Raw genomic sequence first — 27390 nt, forward strand, 5'->3', positions numbered from 1 at the left:
GAGGGGCCCTGGTCCTGGAGACGTTAACTGCGCCTGGTAGAAAGGCTAGGGAAGCGGCTAACTGTCCGCCTTCTCTGGAAGGAGCAGGGCCAGAAGGGAAGGAACTAGGTAGATGACCTACCTCCCCAACTGCCCCACCCCTGCCCCGGACTCTCCTGGATATGAGAAAGCCATCTGCCTTCGGGAGCTGGCTGTAATAGACGATCGTTTCCCTGGGCTCACCGGGAGTAAATTGTGAAGTCATTCAACAAACACTGTTCTGGATGCTGGGATGAGCAGAACAAAGTCCTTGCGCCCATGGAACTTGCAGGCAATCCATCAGTAAATCCATGAATACGTAGGGTAATTTTAGATGGTGGCAGTGCTATGAAGAAAACAAGACAGAGTAATGGGTTAGAAATGACTGAGGGGTGCACTGCTTTCTATAGGATAATAAGAGAAAGTCTCTGAAGAGGAGGCTTCCTAGCTGAGATGTGAACAAGAAGGCTCAGTCAGGTGGTGATCTGGGAGGAGAGACCACCAGAGAGAACAGCAAGTGCAAAGACCCTGAGGTTATTTGAAAAACAAGTAGACAGGGCCAGAGAAAATGGTAACCCCACCTAGGGCGGACGGGTCTCCACTGTCCAGCAAGGAATTTGGGAGTGAACCGATCTAAACCTGGGGTAAAACCAGATTCTAGAGAACTATCCAGGATCCTAGATGACTAGCTCTAATAGATGATTGCTATTAACTAATACTAGGACTGTCATTATGAAGTAACATCTTGATCCTGCCTTATATTTTCCATACCTCACCTCGCTATATCTCACAAGAATCCTCTTAGATAGGAAAAACACAAAATATCATTCACACTTTCCAGATTAGGAAACTGGCGCAGAAAGGTGACATGACTTGGCAACCAGCCAGGAACTCAATTCACTTGTTTCCACCTTAAGAGCAACATTTATTTCCCTGGACTTTAGCCGCCGCCGTTCGCTCTTGCTGTGCAAACATCCTTTTGCAGCTGGAGTGTCTATCTTTCTACTCCTGAGCCTCTTCCCCTATCTCTCCCAATTCATCTCATCTAGAAAGAGACTTGAATGTTTTGGCTGCAGAAATGCTAAACGTTTGGAATAAAATAAGCACTGGGAATACTGCTCAGAAATGCAAGTTCAACTTCTTTCTCAGAAACTTCTCTGCTTCCACCTCGGAGAAGTGACATCGGGGGGGCAGAAGCAGAACATTTCATTGGAAATGGTATTTCCAAGATTTTTTAAACTCCTTGCCCCCACTTAGAAATTTTAGCTGTAAGGAAGGGAATCTAGTTTCCACATTATCCTATCTTGTCCCCTTTGCAACTTTTAGGACCCTTCCGGCCTCGACTCTGACTATAGTCTGACCCGTAGACATTTCTCCCTCCGTGGACGTTTACTCCAGCACGTTGCTCATTGTTTTCTGGGGGATGATTGTGTTACTTCCTCAACCACACGAGAAGCACTTTGAGGTCTGAGATACGTGCCCACACAGCTTTTCAGCCCTCATTGCACAAAGTAGGGTCCCAGAGGACTTGGGTGTGGGCGTGCCCAGCCGGGTGAGTCTTGAGCAATGGACCCTCCAGAGGCCATTCCAAGGCTACAGGTTGAATGAGGGCATGCTTGGTGGGATTTGAGAGTTTCGCTTATGCCTGCACCGTGCCAGTCATGTGGAAGGTTTTATAAGCCTTTCCAGACCAAATCCACTTTGGATAAGCATCTTAAGTGAGAGAGGTCCTCTCTTCTCTATTTTCCTTTCACTTTATGATTTTGTCCAAAATGCCAATATTTTCTCCAAGGGAAGGCTTACCCAGAATATGAGTATCAGACGTATAACTGTTGCTGAACTTTGAGCAGCAGGTTCTGTATAGAAGCATCTGAGGCATTTGATGACGGCTCGTACTTAATTACGTAAGCGCAAGAGTCATCTGATTGTTTTTCCAGCTGAAAGATAATAAAATTGCCTTTTGGTTTATTTCCTCTTGCTCCCTATCCTAAGCTGGTCCATGCAGCATCTTTGTATTCAGCTTCCCTTTCAGGTGGGAAGTTTTCCCTAATGTCTAACCTGAGGGAACTCGCATCTGCCCACCCGTGTGAGGTCAGCTCAGTCCCCATCTTGAGGAAGAGAAAGAGTGAGCCCGGTGAATCCCGGTGGAGGAGGGCCCTACTGCCAGGGTCAGCCCCTCCAGCAAGCAGACCTCACAGCCATCAATCAGGATGTCATGGTGTCCATGGATCTAATAATATGTAAGAATTGCTTTTTCAAGGCCACTTTATAAGCTGGATGGAGTGGACCTGGGGCTAACAGTAAGAAGGAAGAGACTGGCTCTCCCACTTTCTCTTGACAGCTAAGAACAATGATAGATTTATAAACCTCAGAAGAACTGAAGAAATTGCCAAATCTGCCTGGCCTGTCCTCAGACCTACCAGGCTGACCCGATATTCCCTTTTGTGAAACTTCTCTAGGAAAGGAGAGGCCGTGCGCGCCCCCTTCATGTCAAGTTATAGGACGTTGGAATCTATGAGAAGTCTCTCATGGACATTTAGGAGTCCTTAAAAAGGAGCTCAGAGACGCCCCATCCTCATTTTATAGGTGGGGAAAGCAACATTCAGACAGGTGAAGGAATTTGCCCTAAGTCTCACAGTCAGCTATCGGCAGAGCCGAGCTTGTGTTGCAGTCTCCCTAAGACAATAGCCTGTGACCTAATGCTTGCATTCTGGCCATGGAAACCCCAGCCACTCACAGTCCTGGATCTGCGGTTCAGATCAGTAGACCAGTTTGTCTCAGAGTCTCTTTGTACAGTGCCCAGCACATCGGGAATTCCACCTGCACTGACTGAATAGTTCTCTTGGAGCCGATCAGAATGAATACAGCTCTGTACTCCTCAGAAGTGTAACTCTTATGTGTTTATTTTTTCCCTTTCTAAATTATCTAATACCTTTTGAAAACATTCCGAACATATCGCTGCAAAGAGACGCATGAAAACTTTCTTCCCGGGGAACCAGAGACGCTGGGGTTAAAAAAAAAAAAGCAAAAGACCTGAGATTTGCTTTAAAGGTTGCTGCAGAAGAAGAGTTGCCTGTATGGAAAAATCTGCTTACCTGTCCAGGCCTCAATTTCCGTGTTTATTGGATGAAAGATACAATTCAATGGTCCCCAAGATCCCCTTTGGTTCAAAAAGTCTAAGATTCCATGGAAAATTCTCAAGGACAAGGTGTTTCTGAAGGGAAGATAGATCTTGCCATTTAAAAGGTTTGAGACAAATCGAATGTGCCTGAAAGTGAAGCTCGTCCATCAATCTCTTGATCAACACTTATTGACTTCCTATTCTGCTCTCTCCTCGAAGACTCAAGCTGAAAACAAAGATTGTGACAGCAAAGGCATCTGATAGAGCCCTGTTGTAATTACTTGTTTATCTGTCCATTTGCCTCTGATCATAAGCGCTAAAAAGACAGGAAATATGTCTTTTATTGTCCCCATAACTTATTTCCAAAATTCATTGAACTCCTATACTGCCTTTAAGTCACAGCTTAAATGTCACCTCCTCCAGGAAGCCTTATCTGATTCCCCTGCCCAGTCTTTGTCAACCCCCTCGCATGTATCCCTACAGCATCCTGTGCTTTCTTCCTTCACACGATTTACCTTACTGTAATGTGATTGTTGGCCCATCTGTTTCCCTTTCTGGACTGTAAGCCCCTTGAACACAGAGATTGAATGTTGGTGACAAAGAAGTCAGTGAGTATTGGTTAAATGAGTCGAAGTGATTGGCACCAGCCACCCCTTCCCAGTGGGTCTTCAGACAGGCAGGTGGCAGTCCTCGGGAAACTGCGTGGAGCCCTATCCCTCTGACCAGTGCTAGGGGGCGCTGTAAGCCAGAGAACACCGGTTCCGTCAGCCGGCATTCTCGCCAGTCTCGCGGAGAAGGTGGGAGAGGCACAATTCCACACTAGTCAGTGGGGTGCGGGTGCTTTGAGTGGGTGAAGCTCACCCCTCCCGTCTGCAATGGCCACAAAGCTCTCAGTCAGCATCCTGTCTGGGTCCGCAGCTGCCCAGCTCCTCCACCCCCGAGCTGGCCACATGTCAGCCTGAGGGGAGACATCCTCTCTGGAAGCTACATATTTGTGAATCATGAGTTGGGGGGCACCTGGGAGATCTGGGAACACGGCAGAGGATGCCACGGTGCCCCTCTTCCAGGGCAGAGCTGGCCTCTGGTAATTAAACCTGGAGAAGACACTGATGAGACTGTCACTTCTGTTGCCTTAGAGGGAAACACCTCTTTTCTTCCCTACCTTCCCCTCCTAGCCACAATGCCTCCCCCAAACCCACAGTCCATCTGAAAGTCATTACATTCAAAAGAGCCTTTTCCAAGCAATAGACAGCCTGGTCCACCCATCACCATGGGCCCGGGCCAGACCCTCAGTGGGGTTGCTGCCAGCCCTGGGGAATTACGAACCTAAGAGGGTAGGTGCTTCAGGTTCTCTCTGCGTCTGGCACCGACAGGGAGTAAACACCTTCTCTCCCTTCCATCTGGAGCCAATTTCATGGCAGTAAAATTGCAGAGCATCTCCTGCCCAGCCCCTTCCAGCCCTGCCGTGGAGTGAAGACCCCTCAGTAAGGGTCTCTGGCTGTGTTCATCTCAATCCTGAGGTTTTCCCTTTTCTTTCCCCCGAGAGCCCCTCCCAGGGATTTTAAGCCAGAAAACACATGTGCACGTGTGTAGAGACGTTTTGTGCCCCAGGTTTCTGGGGTGGTGGGAGATGGGAAACAGAATTAATATGCCAGCTCTTGCCTTTCTTTTTTTTTTTAATGACTATTTGCTCAGTCAGTCGATTATTTCTGTTCAGGGTAATATGAAGTAGAGGGAGAAATTCTCCTCGACCCTGTCTTAATGTCTTCCTTATGCCTGTGGAGTTCGTATGTTTTTCCTTTAAAAATGAGTAGCTCCTTTGTGGTTTCTTTGAAGGTTGTGTGCTTGGCTTTGCACAGAAGACGCACACGTGTGTCTCCACCGGGTGCCCTTGTGGCTTGGGTGGGAATGGGATGGACGTGTGGCTGGTCTCCTGTTAGACTGGCCTGGAGATCCTGTTTCTGCCAAGGCCCATTGAGCTCTCTCCAGGGGAACCTGCTGGAGCTGAAACTGACTTGTCCTGTGCTATGGAGATGGCCAAAGGGCGTTTGACATCCATCGCCTTCTTCCTTGGCTGCTGAGACTCAATTTCTCTGGGGTTTTGCTTTCTACCTCTCCAACTGGGTACCTTCCCAGTCTTCTTGGCAGACTCTTCAGGCTCTTCTTGTCACTAAAATGTAGGTGTTCCCCAATTTTCTGTCCTTGGCTGCCTCCCCTTCTCATCTAGTCTCCACACTCTCCCGGCTAACCCCACCCTCTCCCCTGGTTGTCCTACCACCATGCTGTGTGTTCTGGAATGGGCACTGCACACAGCCACATCCTGCTGAGCTGGATAATTTCACCTGGAAGTTCCATGGCCTCCTTAGACTCCAAGGGTCCAACACTCCTTGTCTTTCCCCCCAGCCCCCCTGCGATGTTACCCACTGCCACCAATGGGACCATCATTCACCAAGTCCTATAGATTCTCACTCCACACACCTCTTCTAACCATCCTTTTCTCTCCATTCACACCATTTCTGCCTTGGATCAGGCCCCCGTCGATTCTTTCCTGACAATTTCAATAGTCATGTAATTGGGCAGCCTGTCCAGAGTCTTTCTCTATCAAATTCAATTTTTGCACTGCTGCCCATGTAAAGTTTTTTCAAAGATAAATTGGAAATTATGCTGTCCTTTGCTTAAAATGATCCATTTGTTCTCCACGGCTTTCTGCACAGTCTTAAACTCCAAAGAAAGGCATATGAGGCCCTCTGTGATGAGGCTTTTCCCGGGGGACCATTCACATGGAATACATCGTGGTCGCTATCCCCACACTTACACCCTGGGGCCCTGTCCTTGCTTATCTCTCCAAACCTATAACCTCATTCCCATCTCCAGCCCTTTATTTCCGGGTATCAGTTTCATGCCTCCGAGGCTTGTTCACACTGCGCGCTGCCTGGAATCCACCCTCCCCCGATATATTCCCCACCCGTCTCTGTCTCATCTGTCAGGATTCTTTAATCTTTCAGGATTCAGTGAGAGTCACCACCTCATGGATGTTTTCTTGACCGTCTCTTTCCCTCAACAGAATTGACCACCCCTCTGAGGCCTCTCCTCTCTCATTCCCTTCCCACTCACATAATTTCCCCCAGATTTCCACCCAGCACCTCCCTCAGTCTGTTGCTCCTAGTGATTGATATGATTTTCTCTCCTCTAGACAGCAAGCAATTCCAGGAGCTTCTCTGATGCCTAGCACAGCACCTGCACATCTAGACACTTACCGAACATTGAAAGAATAAGCTAACCAATGAGTGACAGGGAAAAGAAGGGTGGGGGTGATCAGAGTCTCACCTTCTCAAAGTCACCATAACAGAGGTTCTGGTATCCAGCTTCTTGGGTCAAGAAACTTAACTGGATTCAGTTCCCAGAGTTGAGCAGTCCCAGGGACACTATGATTCATAACAGACCAACAAGCCAACCACAATTCCATTGTCTTTGTTTCCCATGAGATATTTAATAGTCACATAGGCTAGGGCACTGAAGTTAACGTGATCCCCATATTTTCCTCCCGATAATCATAGAAAGCTTTGTGCCAAGCTAGTTTCACATCAGAAGGTTACTTTAGTGTGTGAGAATGATTGAGGTCATCACGTAAGAAGGGTCTTTCAGCCGAAATACTTCGGAATTCTCCTTCTCACTGAAGCGAAGGCTCTTGCCAAGGGAGTGACAATGTTCACGCCCGCTGGCAAGAGCCCCTCTTGCTGGACAATGACAATGCTGGACACACATTGCCAGTTTTGTGCCCTTGGGTCTTCCTGGTTCTCTGCTCCAAGCTTGCCACTCCTCCCTTCTTTTGCCCAGACTTTTTGCACTGGGAATATTACAATCCATCTGGTTTCCGTGTTTTAAATTGCAGTCTCCATCCAGTGATTACCCTCTTGTCAGCTAGTTTGGGTTCTGGATTTTGAGCCCTACCCTTAATGTCTTGATTTACGATCACAGATGGCTAAGCACTTGCAGGGTGTGTGAATGCATGGCTTCAGTACTCAGAAGACAGCCAGCCTTCTTTCCAAGTCGTGGATGGGGCCTTCATTATCATTCCTCCACCCACGGTCTCTATGTGCCGCACAGTTTGTGTGTCGCAGTATGATTATCAACTCTTTGGAGGAAAGGGACAGGGTTCTTCCCTTCATTCCCTCCTTCCTTCAGATATTCCCAGACATTCACTGAGTGTCCACTGCTCCACACCAGGCACTCAGGGTCTAACGGTGAGCAAGGCACAGACCTGCCCTCAAGGAGTTTCCAGTCTAGTGGGAGAGAAAGACAAGAAAACAGTGGTGGTTGGTGCAAACTACAACAGGAGGGTCAAGCATGCCCTGAGGCGACAGAGCTGGGTCCCCCAATCGGGGAGTGGGGAGATGTTTGGGAACCCATATTATGGTAAGACAGAGAGTCAGGAGCTAGAAGAGAACTGTGGGTCACCAAATCCAATCCCCCCTCATTTTCAGACATGGAAAAAGGCCCAGAAAGGAAGACTATTATATGGTCACACAGGATTATCGGCAAAGGCAAAACAAGAGATCAGACACTTTGTTACCTTGTCAATCTTCCCATCACTGCAGGCTTCTCTGATTCATCTCATGAGAAAGATACAGTAAATCATCATTTTCCTTCCCTGTAACATTCATCAACCTTAGGATGATATGCTGAAAAAGGTTCTAGGACAAGAAACAAAGAAGGGAACTCATATTAGTTGAGTATCAACTATGTACAAGGCACTTTCAAGGCAGTATTTCCTCTCATCTTCATAACCCTAAATAACAGACATTACTTCATGCCCATTTTGTAGTAAGAAAATTGAGGCTCAAAGAAGTTAAACTGCATGTCCAGTTTCTTACAAGCAAGGAAGTGGCAGAGCTGTAATTCAGACCTAAAGGTCTCTTTCCAAACCAGTGCTCTTTCTGGAAACTGCAAAGTCGCTCTGCCCATAGGTTCAAGGGGGCGTTTGAAGTGCTGGTGATTTCCTCTTCGTCTTTGGGGTTCCAATGGAGCGCTCATTGTGCGATGCAACCAAGTAGAGGGAGAGAGTACCGCCCCACCAAGGGCCAGCGAGGGGGCTTTATCAGCAGACAAGTGAGATGCGTCTCTTGCTCTGCCTGGTCTGCAGTGGAGAGAAGGCAGGAGAAATCACATGGCAGGCCATTCCTGGGGGTGTGGGTGTGCCTGTCTTTACTTGGAATTTGGATGGATGCCACAGGAAAATTACATTTGTATTACAAAGAAAGGGCCCAGAATCCAGAGGAAGGCTGAGAGAATACTGATCGGTACATTTTAACAACTACTGAATGTGGCTTCATTTCCTTCTGAAATTTCAAGCAGGAGATTGAAGCAATATACCAGGTTTTTGTCCCAGTTCTGCCATACACAATAGCTGGGTAACCTTGAATAAATCAATGAACCCTCTTTCTTCAAATGTAAAACCAGAGTGTTGGATTTTATGATCTCAAAACTTCCCATGGAATATTCTGGAAGGCAGACTGACAAGGGGATTAGGGACCAAGGCTTGTGATATCAACAAATCTTGGTTTTGATCCGTCTTCGCTTTTTCACTGTGACCTTAAACCATTTCCTTAACCTTTCTGAGCCTCAGATGTCTAACGATACAATGAGGAGAGATTCATGCCTCATAGGATCTTCATGAGGATCAAACAAAGAATGTGAATAAAGCCCTTGACACAGTACCTGGCACAGAGCAAATTCTCACTGGGAGCCCGTGTGTACCAGGGTGTGGCCCCCAGGTACAGAGATGAATGAGACTAGCCCCTGCCCTCAAGCAGTCTTTGATCTGTGTTTATTCAAGAAGAGCCTATCCCACAACTAGAAGGACCTGCAACTAAGATATACAACTGTGTACAGGGGGAGTTTGGGGAGATAAAGCAGAAAAAAAAAAAAAGAAGAGCATATTCCCATATCCCCTTTGACCATGTAAGTAATACCCAAAGAAGGGGAGAAAGGAGGAGGAAAAGAAAACAAAAACTTGATGGCAAGAGCTAATTCTTATAGAGGACCTACTGGGTGCCGGGCTTTCTTCTAGGCGGTTCGTGTATATTAATTCATGTGAATCCTTATAGCAAGAGCTGTGAGGTCGATGGGGTTGTCCTCACCATCCTTTTTCTTCAGGCATGGAAACAAAGGTACAGAGAGGTTACATAACTTGCTTAGGATTTCGTGGCCAGGTTGCTGCTGTGCAGGGATCTGAATCAGAGCAGAATGGCCCAAGAGTGCATGCTTTTAACCACCCTGCTGGCCTGCCTGTTCACGGAGAAGGTGAACATGCAGAAAATACAAGGATCCTGGGGCAGATGCCCGGGGTCTGTCACCAGGTGGGTCTTCCTTCCCAGAATGCCTTGCACCCATGGATCAAGGTGTGTGTGAGAACGTGAATCAGAAGAGACTCTGAGCGGGCAGTGAGTCCATCCGCAAGCCTCCCAAAGACAGTACTCAGGGGGGTCAAGGTGATTTCCACACTTGGCATGAGCACAGAAGCTAGAATCGGAACACTTGTCTGAGTCCCATCTCCTCCATCTAAGCTTCTCTCTAAACTTATATTTATTCTCTATAAAGTGAGGACAAGCATCTAATTCACAGAGGTAATTTCAACCATTAAATAATAAATCACTAACATTGAGTCTTTGTTATGTGCCAGGCCCACTTCTGTGTACTTTACAGGCATAAATGTATTTCATTCTCACAACTATTATCATGCCCATTTCACAGAAAAGAAAGCTGAGGCACAGAGAGGTTCAGTAACTTGGTCCAGATCACACAGTTAATAAATGGTGGAACCAGAATTTGAAGTTCGGTGTTCGATTCTGTGCTTCTCACCACCTCCTTGCACTCTGGGCGTTGGTTGAAAACATTTTGCTAATACTAAATGTTATTGTGGTTCTGTTCTCTCGTAGCCATGTCTTCGGTCTTCGTTCATGCTCTTTCCTCCTTTCGTCTGCCTACCTCTTACTTGTCTAGAGGGGTGAAGAGCGAGGTTCTGGAGCCCCCAGTGGTGTGCTGGAGCCGGTTCACACTGCCTTGTGAGAGCTGATGTTAAATTTCTGGAATTTTGCAAGACAGTTGTTAATCACAGCAATTATTACAAATTTAATTATATAAACTTACAGTTAAATAAATTATATTAAAAACAAGAGTAATGAATACTTAAAACTCATCACTTCTTAATTATTTTATTACATTACACTGCTATTGATGCTTTGAAGTTATTTCCATCTATTGTATCTGCATGGTGGAAATATTATATAATGGACTGCTTCTGCATGTTCTTCCCAGCTCCGCATTCAGTGACATCACATAGTAACTTAAAATTGGCCATGATGGGAGTATTTACACCATAGCAATTGGTGGATGCTACAAAGAGGGCTTTTTGTCCTGGAGTGCTGGTTAAATATTTACCAGCACACCACTGCTGTTTCTTCACTGTGTGATCTTAGTCAAGTAAGCTTTCTGTGCCTCAGTTTCCTCTTCTGTAAAACAGGGATAGCATTAGTGCCTACCTCACAGAGTTGTGAGGAGTAAACAAGATGATACATGGAAAGGATTTAGCAGGATGCCGGCACAGTCAGCCATCAATGAATGGACTCTGTCAGTATTATTACTAGGCATCAACCCCTACAAGGAGCCTCTCCTTCCCCTCAAGCTGCGTGCCACCCATCAGAGGTTGTCTCTGACTTGATACTCATCGGGCTACGCTGGGATTGTCAGTTTCTGTGTCATTTTCCCTGTTTTAGAAAGTGAGTTAATTGTCAAAGGCTAATTGAGTTTTCTCTTTTGAGAACTCAGCACATAGTAGGTCCTCAACAAACTGCTGGATTATTTGTGAAGAAAGAGTTCAGAAGCATTGAAAAATGAGAATTAGGAAACCTGAAGTCTTCTCTAGTCACATTACAAACTTTTAAGAAAATCTTCTCCACATCCAGGCGTTACTGGAATATTGTGTTTGGGGTTCAAGCTTTGGAAAAATCTTCTAATGAGGTCATTTTGGAATTTCAGGAACTAAAAGCCCCCTGCCTTGGTGCCCAGGCAGACTCCCTGCACACTGAACTCTGTTTTATAACAAAATTCTCAGTGTGTATAATATGGAACCCCTGTGACAGTCTTAGCGTGTCAAGTAAGAATATGACCCGGAACTTTCCAAACCGCTGGAAGGTAGCTGGAACTGCCTTTGCCTCAAGTATTTAGAGAAAAAAAGCTCCTGATGTTACATCAACAAACTCTATGCGAGATTGCGCATACCTGGAGTGCTTTTCAAGGCTGGGAGCCAGTGATTGGAGGCTGATTTCTGCAGAAAAGGAGGGGAGAGGCTGAAGGCATGTTGAAAAATCATTTTTTTGTCTGTTGTTCCTTTGTATGAACTGGTTGCTGGCTTATGCAACGCCCAGTAATTAAAATGGCTGGAATGCTTTGCATTTTTACGGCAACGTGAAGGCGGCTCGGAGGCCTGGAGCTGGAGCCAGCTGGAGGGGGCCCAGCGATCCTACCCTGGGTGCCCCTCAGCCTGGCAAAGGCGGCTGGCATCTGCTTTGGGGTGGAGGGTACGGTGGCGAGGAGGGAGGAAGTCAGAGGGGTCAGGAGTGGCTCCTTCTGCTCTTGCCCTTCCCTGGGCAGGTGCTTCCAGGCACCGGGCCTCTAGAAGGAAGATATGCATGGGCCACCCACCTCTTGGAAGTCTGTAATGGTTGGTGGTGCTGCCTAGGAATGATAAACAATGATAAAGCTATTCTGCCTTAAATATCTACCCTCTGCCAGGTCCTGCACTAATGTTGCATATATACTTTCCTGCTCAAACCTCTCTGTAGATCCCTAGTGCAGTTAAAATAAATGCTAAATGCCTCCCCTTTCATTACCCAGCACTACGTAGCCCCTGCTATCACTGCCCTTGTACCCCCGCTCTCCCTCGAGCTCATCACATGCCCACCTGGCTGGCCTCCTTCCGTCCTTTCACCAAGCCGAGCTCAGGCCCTGCTCCGGGGCTGCCCTCCTCCTCGCTCAGCCTCCCCCCATATCTTGCCACGGGCCAGTTCCTTCTTGTTATTCAGCTTCTAGCTCAGATGTCTATCACCTCTCAGTGACGTCTGTCCTAGCTGAAGTGGCACAACCATCCCTGGTCATTCCCTTTGTCCCGGTACCTCCCATTGTCCCACGTTCCAGATTTATTTTCTTTTCAGTACCTATCACTATCTGAAAAAACCGTATGTGTTTATTTTGTATTCATTGTCTTTTCCAACTAGAATGGAATCTCCTTGAGGCCAGGGCCCTCACCACTCTACTTGCAGCACCTGGAGCAGTGTCCAATAAATACTTGAAGATAATGAGTCTTCACAACATCCCAATAAGGTAGACATCATTGTCCTCATCTTTCAGATGAGAAAACAAGCTCGGGGAGGTTAACTCACTTGCCTGAGGTCATCCCATAGGAAGTGACGTCAGCAAATTGTGTCTGACTCCAAAGCCCATATTTTGGGATGGGTATACACAACCTTCTCCCATGGACAGCTCCTCTAGAAAATAGTGGAAAGAGGGTGTCTGTATTTCAAGGCAAGGAACCAGGACTCAAGGTTAACCGTGAGCCCTTTGATGATATAGTGATGGCGGCACCAAGAAGTAAGAATGTAAGGACTTGATAGGAACCTACAACACTGGTGTTCTAGTCCAAATTCCGCCACCTTTGTGACCTTAGATGAGTTAATTACCCTCTCTGGGCACTTTTTGGAATGTGCAGAGGGTGTCTGCTTCCACTTCCCCAGGGGACGATTACATGACAGTGTCCCCTCCTGTCCTGGGATGGAGAGGGTGGCATGTTGCACGGACCTTGAGTGGAAACTGCACTGGGAGGGAAAGATGCCATCCCTGACCGTGTACGTGTGCCGGCCTGTGGATAACTTCAGGAATAAGCAACTGCATGCAGAAGTTGGCTTGTCAAGCCTTTGGGGTGCTTGAGGATGGGCAGACTTGGTTAAAAGCGGAGTGTTGTCACTGTCCCTCCCAGTGTTCGTGCACTGCCTCCCCAACAAAGCCTGAGCGCTCAGCCTGGGCTTTGGGCCCGGAGTCTGTCCAGCCTCGCCCGGCTCCCTGCTTCATTCTAACCAAGTGCCATCTGAGCCCGTCCTCACCAATAGACGACTTGTGTCTTCTTCCCACCATCGGCTTTTTAAAAAGTGTTTTATTTTGACGTAATTCCAACTTATAGAAAAGTTGCAAGAATAGTTCAAAGCATCATCAGATACCTTTCACCCAGATTCCCCAAATGTTAACATAGTACCACATTTCCTCTCTTCCCTTCCTCACTTCCCTCTCCCTCTGTCTTTCTGTCTCTCTCCCTCTGTCTCTCTGTCTCTCTCTCTCACACACACACGCACACATGCACAACTGTTGATGAGTAGACATGATGCGCCTTCATGCTTCAGTATTCCAGTGTGTATTTCCTAATCACAAGGCCACCATCAGCTTTGCCATGGGAAGCAGCTCGCCCCCTGGAGTTGGCACGCGGGGTTTGCATTCCACATCTCACTGTGCCTCCTCCTAACTGTGTGCATTTATACAGAAGATTTCTCTTCCCTGAACTTCAGCTTCCTCATCTACGAACTGGGGGCGCTAAGGTCCCCTGCCTCATAAGGCCCACGGGGGAACTGAATGAGATACCCCCTGCCGAGGGATGCTGGGGCCGTGGAGAATGCACAATAAGTAAGTGGGAGCGTGTTTTGCTAGAGGCTGTACTTTTTCTTCTTTGAAGTGGTTTGAATTCCTTGGATTTCTCTTTCTCCTTGTTCTTCAGGCCAGTTCTCATAGGAAAAAGCAAGACGGGCTCTGTCATTCATTCGCATCTTATTTATTGAGCAGCTCTGCCAGATCTGACCCCGTTCTGGGTACTGGGGTAGAGCAGCAAGCAGGACAGAAGCCGGGTCCATCCTCACAGCTTGTGTTTGCATGGTGGAGGCAGATAGCAGGTGTGGAAACAAGTGGATGAACCATTTCAGTGGGTCGTAAGTGCAATGAAGACAAGAAAACTGAGTGACTTGGGAGCCGGGGAGCGTGCGGGGGCTCCTTCGCTTAGGGTAACATGAGAAGACTGCCTGGGTGAGGCGAAAGTTCTGCTAGATCCTTAATCCAAGAAGATGCCTTCTGGGAAGGTGTCAGGCACAATTTAGTTGCTCGGTGACTGAGCGCATAGTCGGATGCAGGAGAGTTTTAAATCCACCCGAAAGAAGAGAATCGTGGGAGCTTACACTTGCTTGCAGCCATGCACTTTACAGCTATCATCCCACAGTCTTCCTGGACTCCCTATGAAGTAGTTATTATTAGGCTCATTTTATAGATGAGGAGACTGAGGTTCAGAGAAGCCAGTTCATTTGCCCCAGAGCAAAGAGAAAGGAAGGAGGGGCCCCTCTGATGGCACCTAGCACCAAAATTCCTCCTGGGACCACAATGTCAGCCTCTTACTGCTCGCAAGGAAGAAAACAGCAGGTTTTAATTTGAGGAAAGAGCGCTGTGCTAGGTGTCAGAAGGCACGGTTCTAACCCTGGCTCTGCCGCCGTAAGCCACGGAATCTTGGTATAACCCTCCATAATGCAGAGCGGTACTGGATGCTCCCTCGAATTCCCCACTCTGCCCCGCCCCCCAACAGGTGGTTCACCTGCTTTTTTCTTCCTCTGTCTCCTCTTTGATGGAGAAAAGTAACACAAAGAGGGAAGAGAATTAGGAGGAAAACAGATGAGCTGAAGGTATCACCTGTACCAGGTGAGGAGGGCAGAGACCAGAGAGATGACTCCTTGGCCTCGTAACATCCAGCCCAGTGCTTTGCACACAGTAAGGGCTCAAGCTCTGCTCTTGTATGAACAAGTACTTCTGTTCTCTTATGCCAGTGAGAAAAGCAGTGATGTTATTTATGGCCACGCCTCATGCAGCGTGCAGATAATGGCTGTTTGTGTGATACACTGTTCTATTCCAAGACTCCTGTGTTAAGCAGACCAGTGACATGTTAGACAGTTTCCAAAGGGGGGAGGATAGGGGAGAATTATCCTTGTGGTTAGTTGACTGTATTAGTTATCTATTGCTGTGTGATAATATTATCACACACTTAGTGGCTTAAAGCAACACACGGTTATTATCTCACGGTTAGTCCAGGCAAGGCTTTGCTGGGTCCTCTGCAAGGCTGCAATCAAGATGTTGACTCAGGCTGCAGTTTCATCTGGGACTCGACTGAGGAAGAATCTACCTCCTCACTCGCGTGATTTTTGGCGACATTCAGTTGCCTGTGGACTGAGTTTCTTGCTGGCTGTGGGCTGGAGTTCACCCTCAGTTCCTCACCACAGGACTCCATCCATAGGCAGCTCACTGTGCAGCAACTTCCTTCTTCAAAGCCAGCAGAGAAGAGAGTCTGCTCCCAGCATTGCAGTCTTAAGTGGCGTGATCACGTACATCCTGTCAGCTTTGCCGTGTTCTGTTGGTCAAAAGCGTGTCCTAGGCCCCTGCCCGCATTCAGAAAGGGAATTATGCAAGGATGTGAATACTAAGAGGAGGGGATCGTGGGAGCTACATTGGCTTGCCCTCCAAACAGAGAGATCAGAAAACCCTAAAAATCGTGGAGTATGGAGAACAGTTAAAAGCACTTAAAAAGTTTAACCTGGGAGAGAGGGAAATAATAATAATAATAAACACTTATATTGCTTTAACTGAGGACTTTTCATATGTTAGCTCACTCGACCCTCATACAGCCCTATAAGGTAGATACCATTATCATTCTCATTTTACAGATAAGGGAACTAAGGCACAGATAGTTCAAGTGGCGCGCCAAGTTGACACAGCTATTGAGTAGTATTGCTGGGAGTTGAACCCAGGCAGTCTGCCTCCAGATTTCATGCCCAGCAGGGATTGTCAGTTGTTAGAAAACATGGTTGAGTTTCCCTCAAAAGATGCTAGAACCAAAGTGTAAAAACTACAAGTGGAAGATTTAGGGCTTACCAGAGTCTCTGAGTCCACCTAGCCAGGGCGTAATTAGCAGGTGCTGAGGAGCAGCTGTCCAGGTTAGACTAGGTAAGTGTGCTCCTGCACACCACAGTCCCTACCACTCCCTATTGCCTCTCCATCTGAAGCTATAGTTCTGTTATTTGTCATACTCCTATTTCGAGGCCCCAGACTGCATCACGAACTCCTAGGCTAGGCATTCAGGCAACATAAATGTGTACTCATGAGAGAAAGCAAAGAAGGAGCCAGGCCTACGCCTTAGTGACCATGTGAGAAGCTCAGAAAATGTAGGAAGGGAGCCATAGGACAAGGATTCAATTATCAAGAGGGTCGGACTCCGTTGTGAACTGAGACCAAGCCCCTCCCCTCCCCATGTCTTTAGCCCTCTTACCTGTTTAATGGCAATGGCGGTTTCTGGTCCCAATGGCCCTGGGGAGGATCCGGTGAGATCCTGGGGAACGGATTAACTACCTCCTAAACATCCTTCAAGGCCCAGATCTACAGACTGAGGGAAGCCGGATTGCTTGTGTTAGAACTACAAGACCTGAAAACTCATTTGTTTCCTGTCTTGTTATGGAATTTTCCTTCAGAAATAGTTTTGAAGGGGAAAAAAAAACTAACCCTTTGAGAAAATAGGAAGGGGAGGACTCATCGAGGGAAAGCGTCATTCTTTGCTGATGCTTTTTTGTTCTGTTTAAAAAAGAAAGCCATTCTTCAAGAGAAGGAAAAGAAAAAGGAGGGAAAGAAGCATGGGCTGCTTAGATCTGCTCAGAAATTTAACCCCCTGCCCAAGAATCCCACGGCAGCCCCTGGAGAAGGGAAAATGCAGCAGAAAAGGAGCCAAGAAACCCTTAAATAGCTGTTGTGCCTAACCCTGCCTCAGCCTATCAACAACAACAACAATAATAATAATAGCTAACACTTAAGTAGCACCTACTATGTGCCAGGCACTGATGTAAATACTTTATTATTAATTCCTTTAAATTTCAGCCCAGCCCTGTGAGGCAAACACACTATCTTAATCCCATTTGAGAGTTGGGGAAACTGAAACCCAGAGAGGTTAGATAACTTGCCCAAGGCCACACAGCCTGTCAGCAGCAGAGCCAGGATTCAAACCCTTGTAGTCTCGTTCTAAGACTTGTGCCCTTAATCCTGACCTAGTCAGACCCTCAAGGATTCATTGAGCAGGTGGGTGGGCAAGCCGTCATGGGAGGTACCATCCGGGTGAGAGGCAGGAGCAGGGAGGCATGAAGAAAGAGCAAGACCTTGAAAGTTGAGTCTTCCTAGCTAGTCCGCTTTCTGGCTGTGGGACTCGGGCAAGACAGTGAGCAACTGGGTCTTGTGGGTCTTGGTAGTTCCAGCGACTTAGAGAATTAAGAAACAATTGATGGAAGGAAGGAGAAAGGGAGAGATGGAGGGAGGGAGTGAGGAAGGAAGGAAGCAAAGAAATAGAAGCAATAATAACTCATAATTATAACAGCAGCCAGCTCTATTACGCCGAGGATTGCTAAGCGCTTTTCTCACATTATGTCATGTAATGCTCATAATACGACCCTATGGCGTGCTTCATATTATTGCCCCCATTTGAAGGACAAAGAAACTGAGGCACGGGAAACTCAGAGTTTGTCTACGTTCATGCGGCTGATGACTTAGGGAGCCAGAATTCCCACCAGGCCGTGTAATTTTAGTGCCCAGACTCTTAGCCAGTAACAAAAACAGTAAATATTTGAGGTCAAGGTGTAATCGCTCCCATTTGCAGGGTGCTTGGTGGATTACAAAAGTCTTTGTGGTGAGGTTTCCGAGGGTGGAGATGGGGACAGAAATTTCCGGGGTTCTTAGCCAGCGATGCTCAGCTAACACTTAGGTTAAAAGGGCCAAGGTGTGCAGAGAGGTGAAACGGAAACCAGAGCGGCCGACAGCATGCAGGGGCCCTCAGAGGCTACCGTCCTGTGCCACAGGACTCCGGGTCATCTGTAATCTTACTCCCCAGGACACACTCCGGAGACACCCATCTCCTTTACCTCCTCATCACCCCAGGACCAGCGGCGGCCCATGAAATTTCAGCCCCGTTCAGCACAGCACCAACCAGATGCAGCGTCCCACACCAGTGAGCTGGCGGCTGTTTAGTTTGTACTCAGGCAGGTGGGCAAAGGAAAACAGAAATCAAGGCAGAAGGCTTCAGGGGGCTCAGTGAGAGCATGTCATTCCTGCGTGGGACGTGGCAGTGCCGGAGGCAGATCATGGAGTTTTGCGCAGCCTTCCCGTCAGAGGGAGCACGTTGTTCCGGGTCCCTCTGCCAGGTTTTGCTTTTCTGCCCTGGTCATCCTGCTGTAGGGTGGGGGTACCAGTAGTTGCCCAACGTATATCTTTGCTGGTACTCAGGATTAAAGGAGTTGGTGTAGATGACGTCACAGTTGTAATCTGCAAAGCGCAAACAGCTGGTAATCATATTTTTCCTATTAATGCATTTCCTGGAGAGGCAATGTGTCTTGGGCAAATGCACAGTGTGAGGGTCACAGAGACCTGGGTTTGACGCCCAGCTCTACCACTAGCCAGCTCTGTGCCCTTGGGTAAGTCATTGCACTTCTCTGTGCCAGGGTTTCCTCTCCTGTGAAGCGGGACTAATAATGCCCATTTCAGAGAGTCGCTGTGAGGGTTAAATGAGACAGCGCCTGGCTCAGGGAAGAAACTTAATGACGAGGGAGTAGTAATCCATGTCTTTCATCCACAGTTTCCCAGCATTGTTATTCGCTCAGAGTGGCCTTCTCTGACCTCCGAGACCAGATCAAAATCCTCCATTAGAAGCCAGCACAATGTATGGATGCTTTGTAGCCCACATCACATTTTACATTTATTTGGATGACAATTTGATTAACATCAGCCTCCTTCACTGGCCACGTGGAGGCAGAGACCATGTCCTTCTTGGGCCATCACTGTATCTCCAGTGTGTAACACAGGCCTGGCACATAAGGTGCTCAGTAAACATTTGCAAAGTAAATTAATGCAGGCAATGAGCAGTACCCCAATATGCTGGTGTATTCCATTTGTTTGGAAGGGAGTGTTATAAATAAGTTTTTGTTCGTGATAGTGAAAGTCCTGGAGTTTGTTTATTATTTCCTTTTTAAGGAAGAATTAAATCGTGTTCAAGACGATCTTTTAAATGGTGCCATCCTGTTTTGCTTGCTTTTCAATGTGCTTTCTTGGGTGAGGCTGCAGTTAAATGCAAGCCCTGAGGATTACACTCCACCCAGCGTAACTCATAAGACAGTCTCTCACGGGAAAGCCATCTGTCATTGGGTCTTGATGGAAACAGAAGTTTGAAAAATGTGGTCTCATATCACAGATCCCCTTTGCCTGTAGCCTCTGGTCTAGAAGACTGGAAATGGGAATGGCCTTGTCTCTCCCTCAGATGACGTGAACATTGAAAAGTTAATGCTCCTAAGATCCTCGGGTGAGAGCACAGAATTATCTGCTTCCTGCCATAAAACTTCCTGCCTGGAGATGCTGCTTATCAACCCGTTAACCCTAAAGTGTCTTGACCAGCAGGGAACCGATAGGAGAAAAGCATTTTCCTCTTGGTGTGGCAGCCTACAGACCTCTATTATAACACATCTCTCCCTCTTTGGCAATAATTTAGTGTTTCCCACAGGTTTTAGGTGTCACCTCCATGAACTTTTCTTTTCTTTTTTCTTTTTTTCCCAAGGAAGATTAGCCCTGAGCTAACATCTGCCAATCCTCCTCTTTTTTTCTGAGGAAGAGTGGCCCTGAGCTAACATCCGTGTCCATCTTCCTCTACTTTATATGTGGGACGCCTGCCACAGCATGGCTTGCCATGCGGTGCCATGTCTGTACCTGGGATCTGAACCGGCGAACCCCAGGCCACCAAAGGGGAACGTGCACACTTAGCTGCTGCACCACCGGGCCGGCCCCTCCAAGAACTTTTCCAATAGTTGACTTTTTAGTACAATATATACTATAAAAAATTTAATTAGCAAATTAAATCCATGAATTCATGGATATTATTGCTTAGGATAAACCCAAAGCTGGCATTCAAGTAAGAGAAGAAAAATAAGTCAACTCAAAGAAAATACAAAGTAAATATTAATAGTAAACTGTTACAAGAAAATGGGAAAAATCATGAACATGAAAAGCTGATGTGTGAGTTTCGGGATTGCACCAAGTATTTATTTTCTTGTCTCTCTTCCTGTTAATCTCTGAGTTCCTTTGGGATAAAGACTGTCTTTGATTCTTTATGTCCCAAGCACCAGCACAGGGTCTGACACACAGAACCTCAATGAATTCAGTGAATGTGGGATGCATGGATGCAAAAATGATGACTGGCTGACTGAATGGCGGGACAGGCTTGGCGCCCTGGGCTCTGACAAATCCACTGAGGTTGGGGTCTTCCCAGTGCACTGGGAATGATAAGAATTTTCGCATATTGAGGTACATGGGGTAACTATTTGGGTTTAAAACTGATTCGTCTTGAACTAACAAGGCTGACTTTTGGGCCATCAAACATACATTGTACATCTGCTGTAACATTAAAGAAGGCACTCTCTTAAGATAAGAAGGCCTACTTCCCCTCCTACGCCCTATCGCCCTGTCAGTAACGCCCAGTATCAGTCCCTTTCCTGACCTCAGGGTCCTGTTGATCCACTAACTTGCAACCAAATACCTCTTTGAAACTTTGATGAATATGTATCCTGCGTGTATTTAATGTATGTTTTTTGTTCTAAAAAGATACAAGGCAGTACTGAAAATCATGCTTCTCCAGAATGCTTTCTTCCTTTCTGGAAAAGCCCTTCCCGGGTTATGATCCTCATCCTGGCTCCTGTGAGACTCCCTGTCTCTCTTATCTGTAGAATGGTTATTGATTATTCTGTGTCAACAGGAGCAGCCGTGTGCCGAGTGAGGGCTTTTCTTCCTAAACGGGTTTCTGTGTGATAATAATTGGTAAAAGGAGAGTCAGGCTGGCTCCAGGCCCTGAAATGAAATCTAACGTGCCCATTGCCAGCTTCCTTCTTCTCGGATTCTTCCCGCCAGACAGCATTTCCAGCTGCCTGGAACGAAGGCATTGCTGAGAATACGCAAATCCACTAGAAGCCCACTAGCTGGGGCACAATGGGCCTGTTGGACAGAACAGACTAGCGGGGTGGCCTGGGACAGGTCACTTAATGGCTCTTTCTCTGCGGAATAAAGCAGTCATTACAGAGAAAGAAATTCTGTGATTCTGGGAGAGATCGGGTCTGAACTGGAAGTCTACGGGGAAGGCAGAGGGCAGGAGGTGCTGATGAACTGGTGCAAGGCCAGACTCAGGCTTGAAGAACTGACGCCGTGATGTCCAGTGACCATCTCTGTGGTCAGTGTCATGGGTGGTTCCAGGTGGTGTCACCTGTGAGGTCACCTGGGCACTCCCTGGTTTAGGGACTTTGCTGTGTGTAACTGGGGGACGGGAGTGGCTTCTGCTGCGAGGGCCCCCAGCTCCCTCAGAGCAATGGTCAGGGCAGCCTTGCTTCCACTTTGAATTCTTATGCTTCCCTCTAGGACTGCACTTTACAGGTTACTGAATGCTTATCACGTCCTCTGTCCCCTCTGGTCCCCACGGGATCCCAGACGAGGCCACTTAGGTATCGTGGAGAGCACACAGTAACCAAATGCTGAAGGCTGTGTGGCTCAGTAGAAAGAACACCAGCTGTGGGGCAGAGCGCTCACCTCAAGGTGACCCGAGTCACGGGACTTGGAGTCAGACCCCTGCGTTCAAAGTCCACCTCTACCAGGTGCCTGCCGGGTAACCCTAGGAAAGCTCATCTCTCCTCTGGGCTGTGGTTTTCTCATCTGCAAAATGGGACAATAGTGGAACGTGCCTTGTGAGGCTGTTGGGAGTATTGAATGAACACCATCTGGCACAAAGTAAGTGATTGTATTTTATGACATCCCAGGTCACTGTAAGGATTTATCGAGATAAGGGGTGTATTCGTTTCCCAGAGCTGCCGCAACAAAGTACCACAAACTGGGTGGGTTAAAAGAACAGAAATTTATTCCCTCACAGTTCTAGAGGCCAGAAGTCCAAAGTCAGCATCCCTGGGTGAAATCGAGGTGTCTTCAGGGCTGCGCTCCCCCTGGGGGCTCCAGAGGCAAGTCCCTTCCTTGCCTCTTCCAGTTTCTGGTGGCTGTCCACATTCCCTGGCTTGTGGCCACATCTCTCCAACCTCTGCTTCCATCTTCAGGGGGCCTTCTCTTCTGTGTGCATGTGAAACCTACCTCTGCCTTCCTCTTGTAAGGATACACGTGACGGCATGTGGGCCCACCCAGATAATCCAGGATAATCTCCTCATCTCAAAATGCTTAACTTAATCACATCTGCAAAGACCCTTTTTCCAACTAAGGCACATTTACAGGTTTCATGGGTTACGTTTGGGGGGGGGGTGTGGGGGGTGGAACCGTGGCATTTTCAGCGTATCACGTCACATGGCCCTTTACAGACAAATTTGCTGGCACTGTTCTAGAAAGATGAGGAAGCTCAGCTCCCACCCTCGGAATTTTCCTTCTTGAGGCCCCTCAGCTCGGTCTCCATCTCCATCTGGACCACACCATCTCCATTTTGTTAAACTCTTCTTCCTAGCGTCGCCTATGTCTCCCCACACTGCCCCCCCCAACCCTTGCAAAAAAATAAAAATAAAACAAAATAACACCAACATCTGCAACAGTTTTTGACCTTCTGGTTCTGCTTTTATCTCCCCCGTGGCCCAGCGGTGTCCTCAGGGACAGAAAGAATGAGAGAGGTTTTCAGCAGACAAGTTCTGTTTTCCAGTGTAGAGCCCTTTCTGCACCTTCTTTTGCAGCCTTGATGGCTTCTCCAGATGTCCTAGGAGAATTGTGCGCCATCCTCTCAGGGCTAAAACTGATCCCCAGGCATCCTATTGAGCCTCGTGCAAGCAACCATCCTTCCCAAGTTGAAGTGCTCTGCTCCCTGAGCCTCGTACAGCAGCTCGCTAAGAAGTGTGCTCTCCCTCCTCTTTCGAAGTTTGACCAGGGAAACAGAGATACGTTAATTTCTGGGTGTCCTCCTTGATGGGTAAAACTAGCACAAACGTGTTGATAAGTGAATGTTTGTCATGGGAATGAACGAATGCCACACAAGCTCATGGGTGATCTGCTCCAAGTGAGATGTGCATCCTTTTGCAGTGTCCGCAAGCTTGAGCGTGAACAAAGGAAATTTCATCTGTTGTTGTGGTACTTGAAATGGCCAATCGTACACCGAGTATGGGCATCAAAGTTCTAGGGATCAGTACATTGTGTGATCCTCCCCTGCGAGAAAGGCAGGCAGATCTCATCTCCATTTTAAAGCAGGGAAACTGGGGCTCAGAAAGGTCAGGAAACTGGCCAAATGTCAAACAGCTAGTATTTGGCAGACTTGGTCCTGGAGCCCATTGTCCACCTGGTGTTGTTTTCACTGGCCTGGGCAGGGTCTGCTGAATAACAGAGGCAACGTGGAAGGTGCCAAGAGCCTGACCTGGGCATTAGAAGGCTGCTTCTGATGTCTTCTCTGTCACTAAATCTGTGGGTGAACTTTTTCTTTCTGGCACTCAACTTGTAGAATTTTAACATCTGTGTGGTGGACAACTTCATGGGGCCAGGCTGGTTACATCATCATCATCATCATCATCATCATCATCGGTACCATTTAGTTGAGCACTTACTATGTGCCAGGCAATATTCTATGTACTTTACATGGATTAACTCATTTAATCCTCATGGCATCCTTAAAAGATGAGTGCTCTTATTATAGCCACTTTACAGAGAAGAAAAGTGAGGTATAGATTAGTTAAGAACCTTGATTCAAGGTCACACACCTATTAATTGGGGAATTTGGAGTGCCAGGAATAAGGAAGTTGCTCTATTATATAGATGGGTGAGGGAAGGTCTCTCTGATGAGGCGGACACATGAACAAAGGTAGAGAGAGAGAGCCATGTGGATATCTAGGAGAAAAGATTTTAGACCAAGAGACTGTCAAGTGGAAAGGCCCTGAGATGGGGGCATCCTTGGTGTATTCAAGGAGCAGCAAGAGAGCAGAGAAAGTGAGAGGGAAGAGCAGGAGATGAGGTCAGAGATGGGATGGCATGGCCAGGGGCAGGTCGGGTAGGCCCCTGTGGTTTACAGTAAGGCATTTGGCTTATGTTCAGAGTGAGATGGGAAGTCATTGCCGGGCTTTGAGCAGAAGAGTGGCATTCGACTTACGTTTGAAAGCATCACTCCGTCTGCCTTGAGGAGAAGAGACTGGTGGGGGGCAAGGGCAGGAACAAAGCAGGTGGAAGTACTTGCCATGATCCAGGAGAGAAATGAAGGTGACTTGGACCGGGGCGGGCAGCGAGAGACATGGTAAAATGTGGTCAGTTCTGATTTTATTTTGAAGGTGTGGCTGGCAAAATTGCCCACAGATGGTTTGTAGGATATGAGAGAAAGAGAAAAGTTAAGGCTGCCACCAAGTCTTTGGGGCTGATCAGATAAAAGGAGTTACCCTTAACTGAGACGGGGAAGTCTGCAGCTTGAGCCGTCAGAGGAATTGGAAATCAGAGTTTGAATGCTGGCATATTAAACCAGCAGCGCCTACTAAGCATCCACGTGGAGATGGTAAAGAGGCAGTTGAATCTGGGGTAGAGGGAGAGGATTGTCCAGGGATATAAATTTGGGAGTCATCAGTATATAGTGATACTTAAAGTCATGAGACTGAATGATGTCACCATGGGAGAGAGTGTGGGTAGAGAAGAGCAGAGCCCAGAGGTCAGGAAGATGAGACAGAATCTGCAAGGGTGACTGAGATCAAGCAGCTGGTGAGAATGAAGAGTAGTGTCCCAGAGGCCAAGTGAGGAAAGTGTTTCAAGGAGGTGGAGTGAGAAACTATGTCAAATGCAGCTGCTTGGTTGAGTAAAATGGTAAAGTAAACTAAGATTTGATCATTGCATTTAGCAATGTGGAAGTCATTGAAGACCTTCACAAGGAGAGGTGTGGGAGTGAATTCAAGAGAGAATGGAAGAGAGGAAGCTGAGTCCAGAAGTGTAGACTTTTTTCTATAAAGGTGAATAGAAAAACTGGATGGTAATTGGAGGAAAATATAGGGTCAAGAAAGGGTTTTTATTTATTTTTTTTTTCCTGTGTTTTGGTGAGGAAGATTCACTCTGAGCTAATATCTGTTGCCAATCTTCCTCTTTTTTTTTCCTTGAGGAAGATTAGTCCTGAGCTAACATCTGTGCCAATCTTCCTCTATTTTATGTGAGTCACAGCCACAGCATGGCTTGACAAGTGGTGTAGATCCACACCCAGGATCCAAACCTGAGAACTTGGGCCACCAGAGCAGAGCACACCAGACTTAAACACTACACCATGGGGCTGGCCCCAAGGGTTTTTGTTTTTTAGGGAGATATTACAATAGCGTGTTTGAATGATGATGGGAATATCCAATCAGAAAAGAAAAGTTGATGCAGGAGAGAGAGGAAAAATTGGTGGAGCAATGTCCTAGAACTGATGAAAGAGAAGGATATCTAGAGCACAAGTGATGGGTTCCCATGAGTAGGAGCAGAGTTCATCCAAAGGAGCAAGAGAGAAGGCACAGTGTACGGCGATAGATACTGGGAGGTGAGTAGATGTGTCGGCAGGAGCTTTGGCAGATCTCTTCTGATTGCTTCTGATGTTTTCAATGAAATATGAAGCAAGGTCATTATCACTGAGAACCTGGAGGAGGAGGACATATTAAAAGTGTGAGAAGGAAGGATACAATGCTAAATAGTCTCCTAAGAGTGGGAGAGTGGATGGAGCAGGGAAGTGTAAGAGGATGACACGGCAGCCCTGAGTCCTGAAGTGAATGGTCCTGTTTTTCTCCAGCCGTGTTCACGTGTGTTAGACTAGGATCACCCTTGCAGCTGAGGGCGAAATAAGGTGAAACAGAGTGACATTTGAAGGAGGGGGGCAAGACCAGTTTTGAACATGTGTTTGAGTGCCTGTGGGATGAGATGGCCAGGAGGCTGGTGATTGTATGTATGACCTGGAGCTCAGGAGAAGGTGTGGGGGAAAGGCAGAGTCATCAGCAAAGTGGTGGCCATCAGAGAAGGTAAGTGGTCTCTAAGGAAGGAAGTATAAAGAGAAGAGGGTTGGGCATAAACTCGGGAAGCACCTCCACATTAGGGGGTAGAAAGAAGAAATGGATCCATCACAAGAGGCCGAGAAAGGAGCTGAAAACATGGGTGAGGCGTGTTTTTCCTCAAGCCTAGAAATGAGACAGTTCAAAGAAAAGGAAGGGAAGTCATTCAGGGAGGTCAGGAAGAAGAAGAGAGACCCCAGATTTGCCCAGAAGGAAGCCGGTACTGGGTTTTCTCAGAGTACTGAGCAGAAATGCAAAGAAAAGGCAACCATGAGAAAAACATAAGGGACATAAAAGAAAAGACCCGGAGACCTATGTGCTAATAAGAAGAGCTTTGGTAGGAGAAAAAGGGGTTGCTGGATGAGAAGAGATACTTTAAAGATATAATAGAAGAAAATGTCTCTGAACTAGAGAAAGACCTGAGTCTTCTGATCAGAGGGGATCTCTGAGCCCTAGAAAGATTAGTGATAAAATAAGTACAAAGACAAAATCCAGGGACAATTCTGAGCTCCAGAGTAAAGAAAAACCTGAAAAGCTTTCAGAGAAAGAGAGATTGCAGCTTACTTACAAAAGAAAAAGGACACTGGCACCAGACCACACCTCTGCAGTCCTGGAAGCTCAAAGACAGTGGAACTGCTTTCTCAGACAAATGAGAGAAATGTATGTAATCCAGGATTCCCTTACCCAGCCATGACACCTTCATATTAAAGGGGCTCTAATATATCAGGATTCAAAGCATACCATCCATCTACCTTTCTGAGAGAATTACTTAGGGATGTACTCCAGTCAGATGAAAAATCAATCAGAACGAAGATCTCAAATGAGGGAAGACAAAGCATACAAGTAAATTCTGTGTATGTGTGTCTGTGTGTGTATCTAAAGTCACCAGCAATGTACTGGGGGAGCAATCTTAGGAAAGTACTGGGAGCAGAAGCTGGATTTCAGGGGATACGAAAGTAGCAGCCAGAGAACACTCCTTCAAGCGACATGGAGATAATACAAGAAGGGAAGATCACTTAAGAGATCAAAAGAATTCTTGGCTTTATTTATAAATGCAAAACCCAAGCACATTTTTAAGCAGAGGAAAAGGAGTTGTGAGCAGGC

The 27390-nt window shown here is 47.1% G+C and overlaps 1 protein-coding gene and 1 long non-coding RNA gene across 3 annotated transcripts in view; one reads left to right on the top strand and one right to left on the bottom strand.

Annotated features, from left to right (window-relative positions):
• SYN3 (synapsin III) overlaps positions 1-27390 on the top strand; it is a 453079-nt gene that overhangs the window by 211608 nt on the left and 214081 nt on the right. The window lies entirely within an intron of this gene.
• Positions 193-16666, bottom strand: LOC124230610 (uncharacterized). 2 transcript variants are annotated; one of them, XR_006886228.1, is made up of 6 exons: positions 16539-16666; positions 8014-8276; positions 7713-7833; positions 6467-7422; positions 1822-1955; positions 193-364 (listed from the first exon to the last, which is right to left on the bottom strand). It is a non-coding gene; the product is annotated as an uncharacterized LOC124230610 (long non-coding RNA). The 2 variants fall into 2 exon arrangements; XR_006886229.1 differs by lacking the exon at positions 1822-1955.

This window comes from Equus quagga, chromosome 19 (genome assembly GCF_021613505.1).
Source record: "Equus quagga isolate Etosha38 chromosome 19, UCLA_HA_Equagga_1.0, whole genome shotgun sequence".
Lineage (NCBI taxonomy): Eukaryota > Metazoa > Chordata > Mammalia > Perissodactyla > Equidae > Equus > Equus quagga.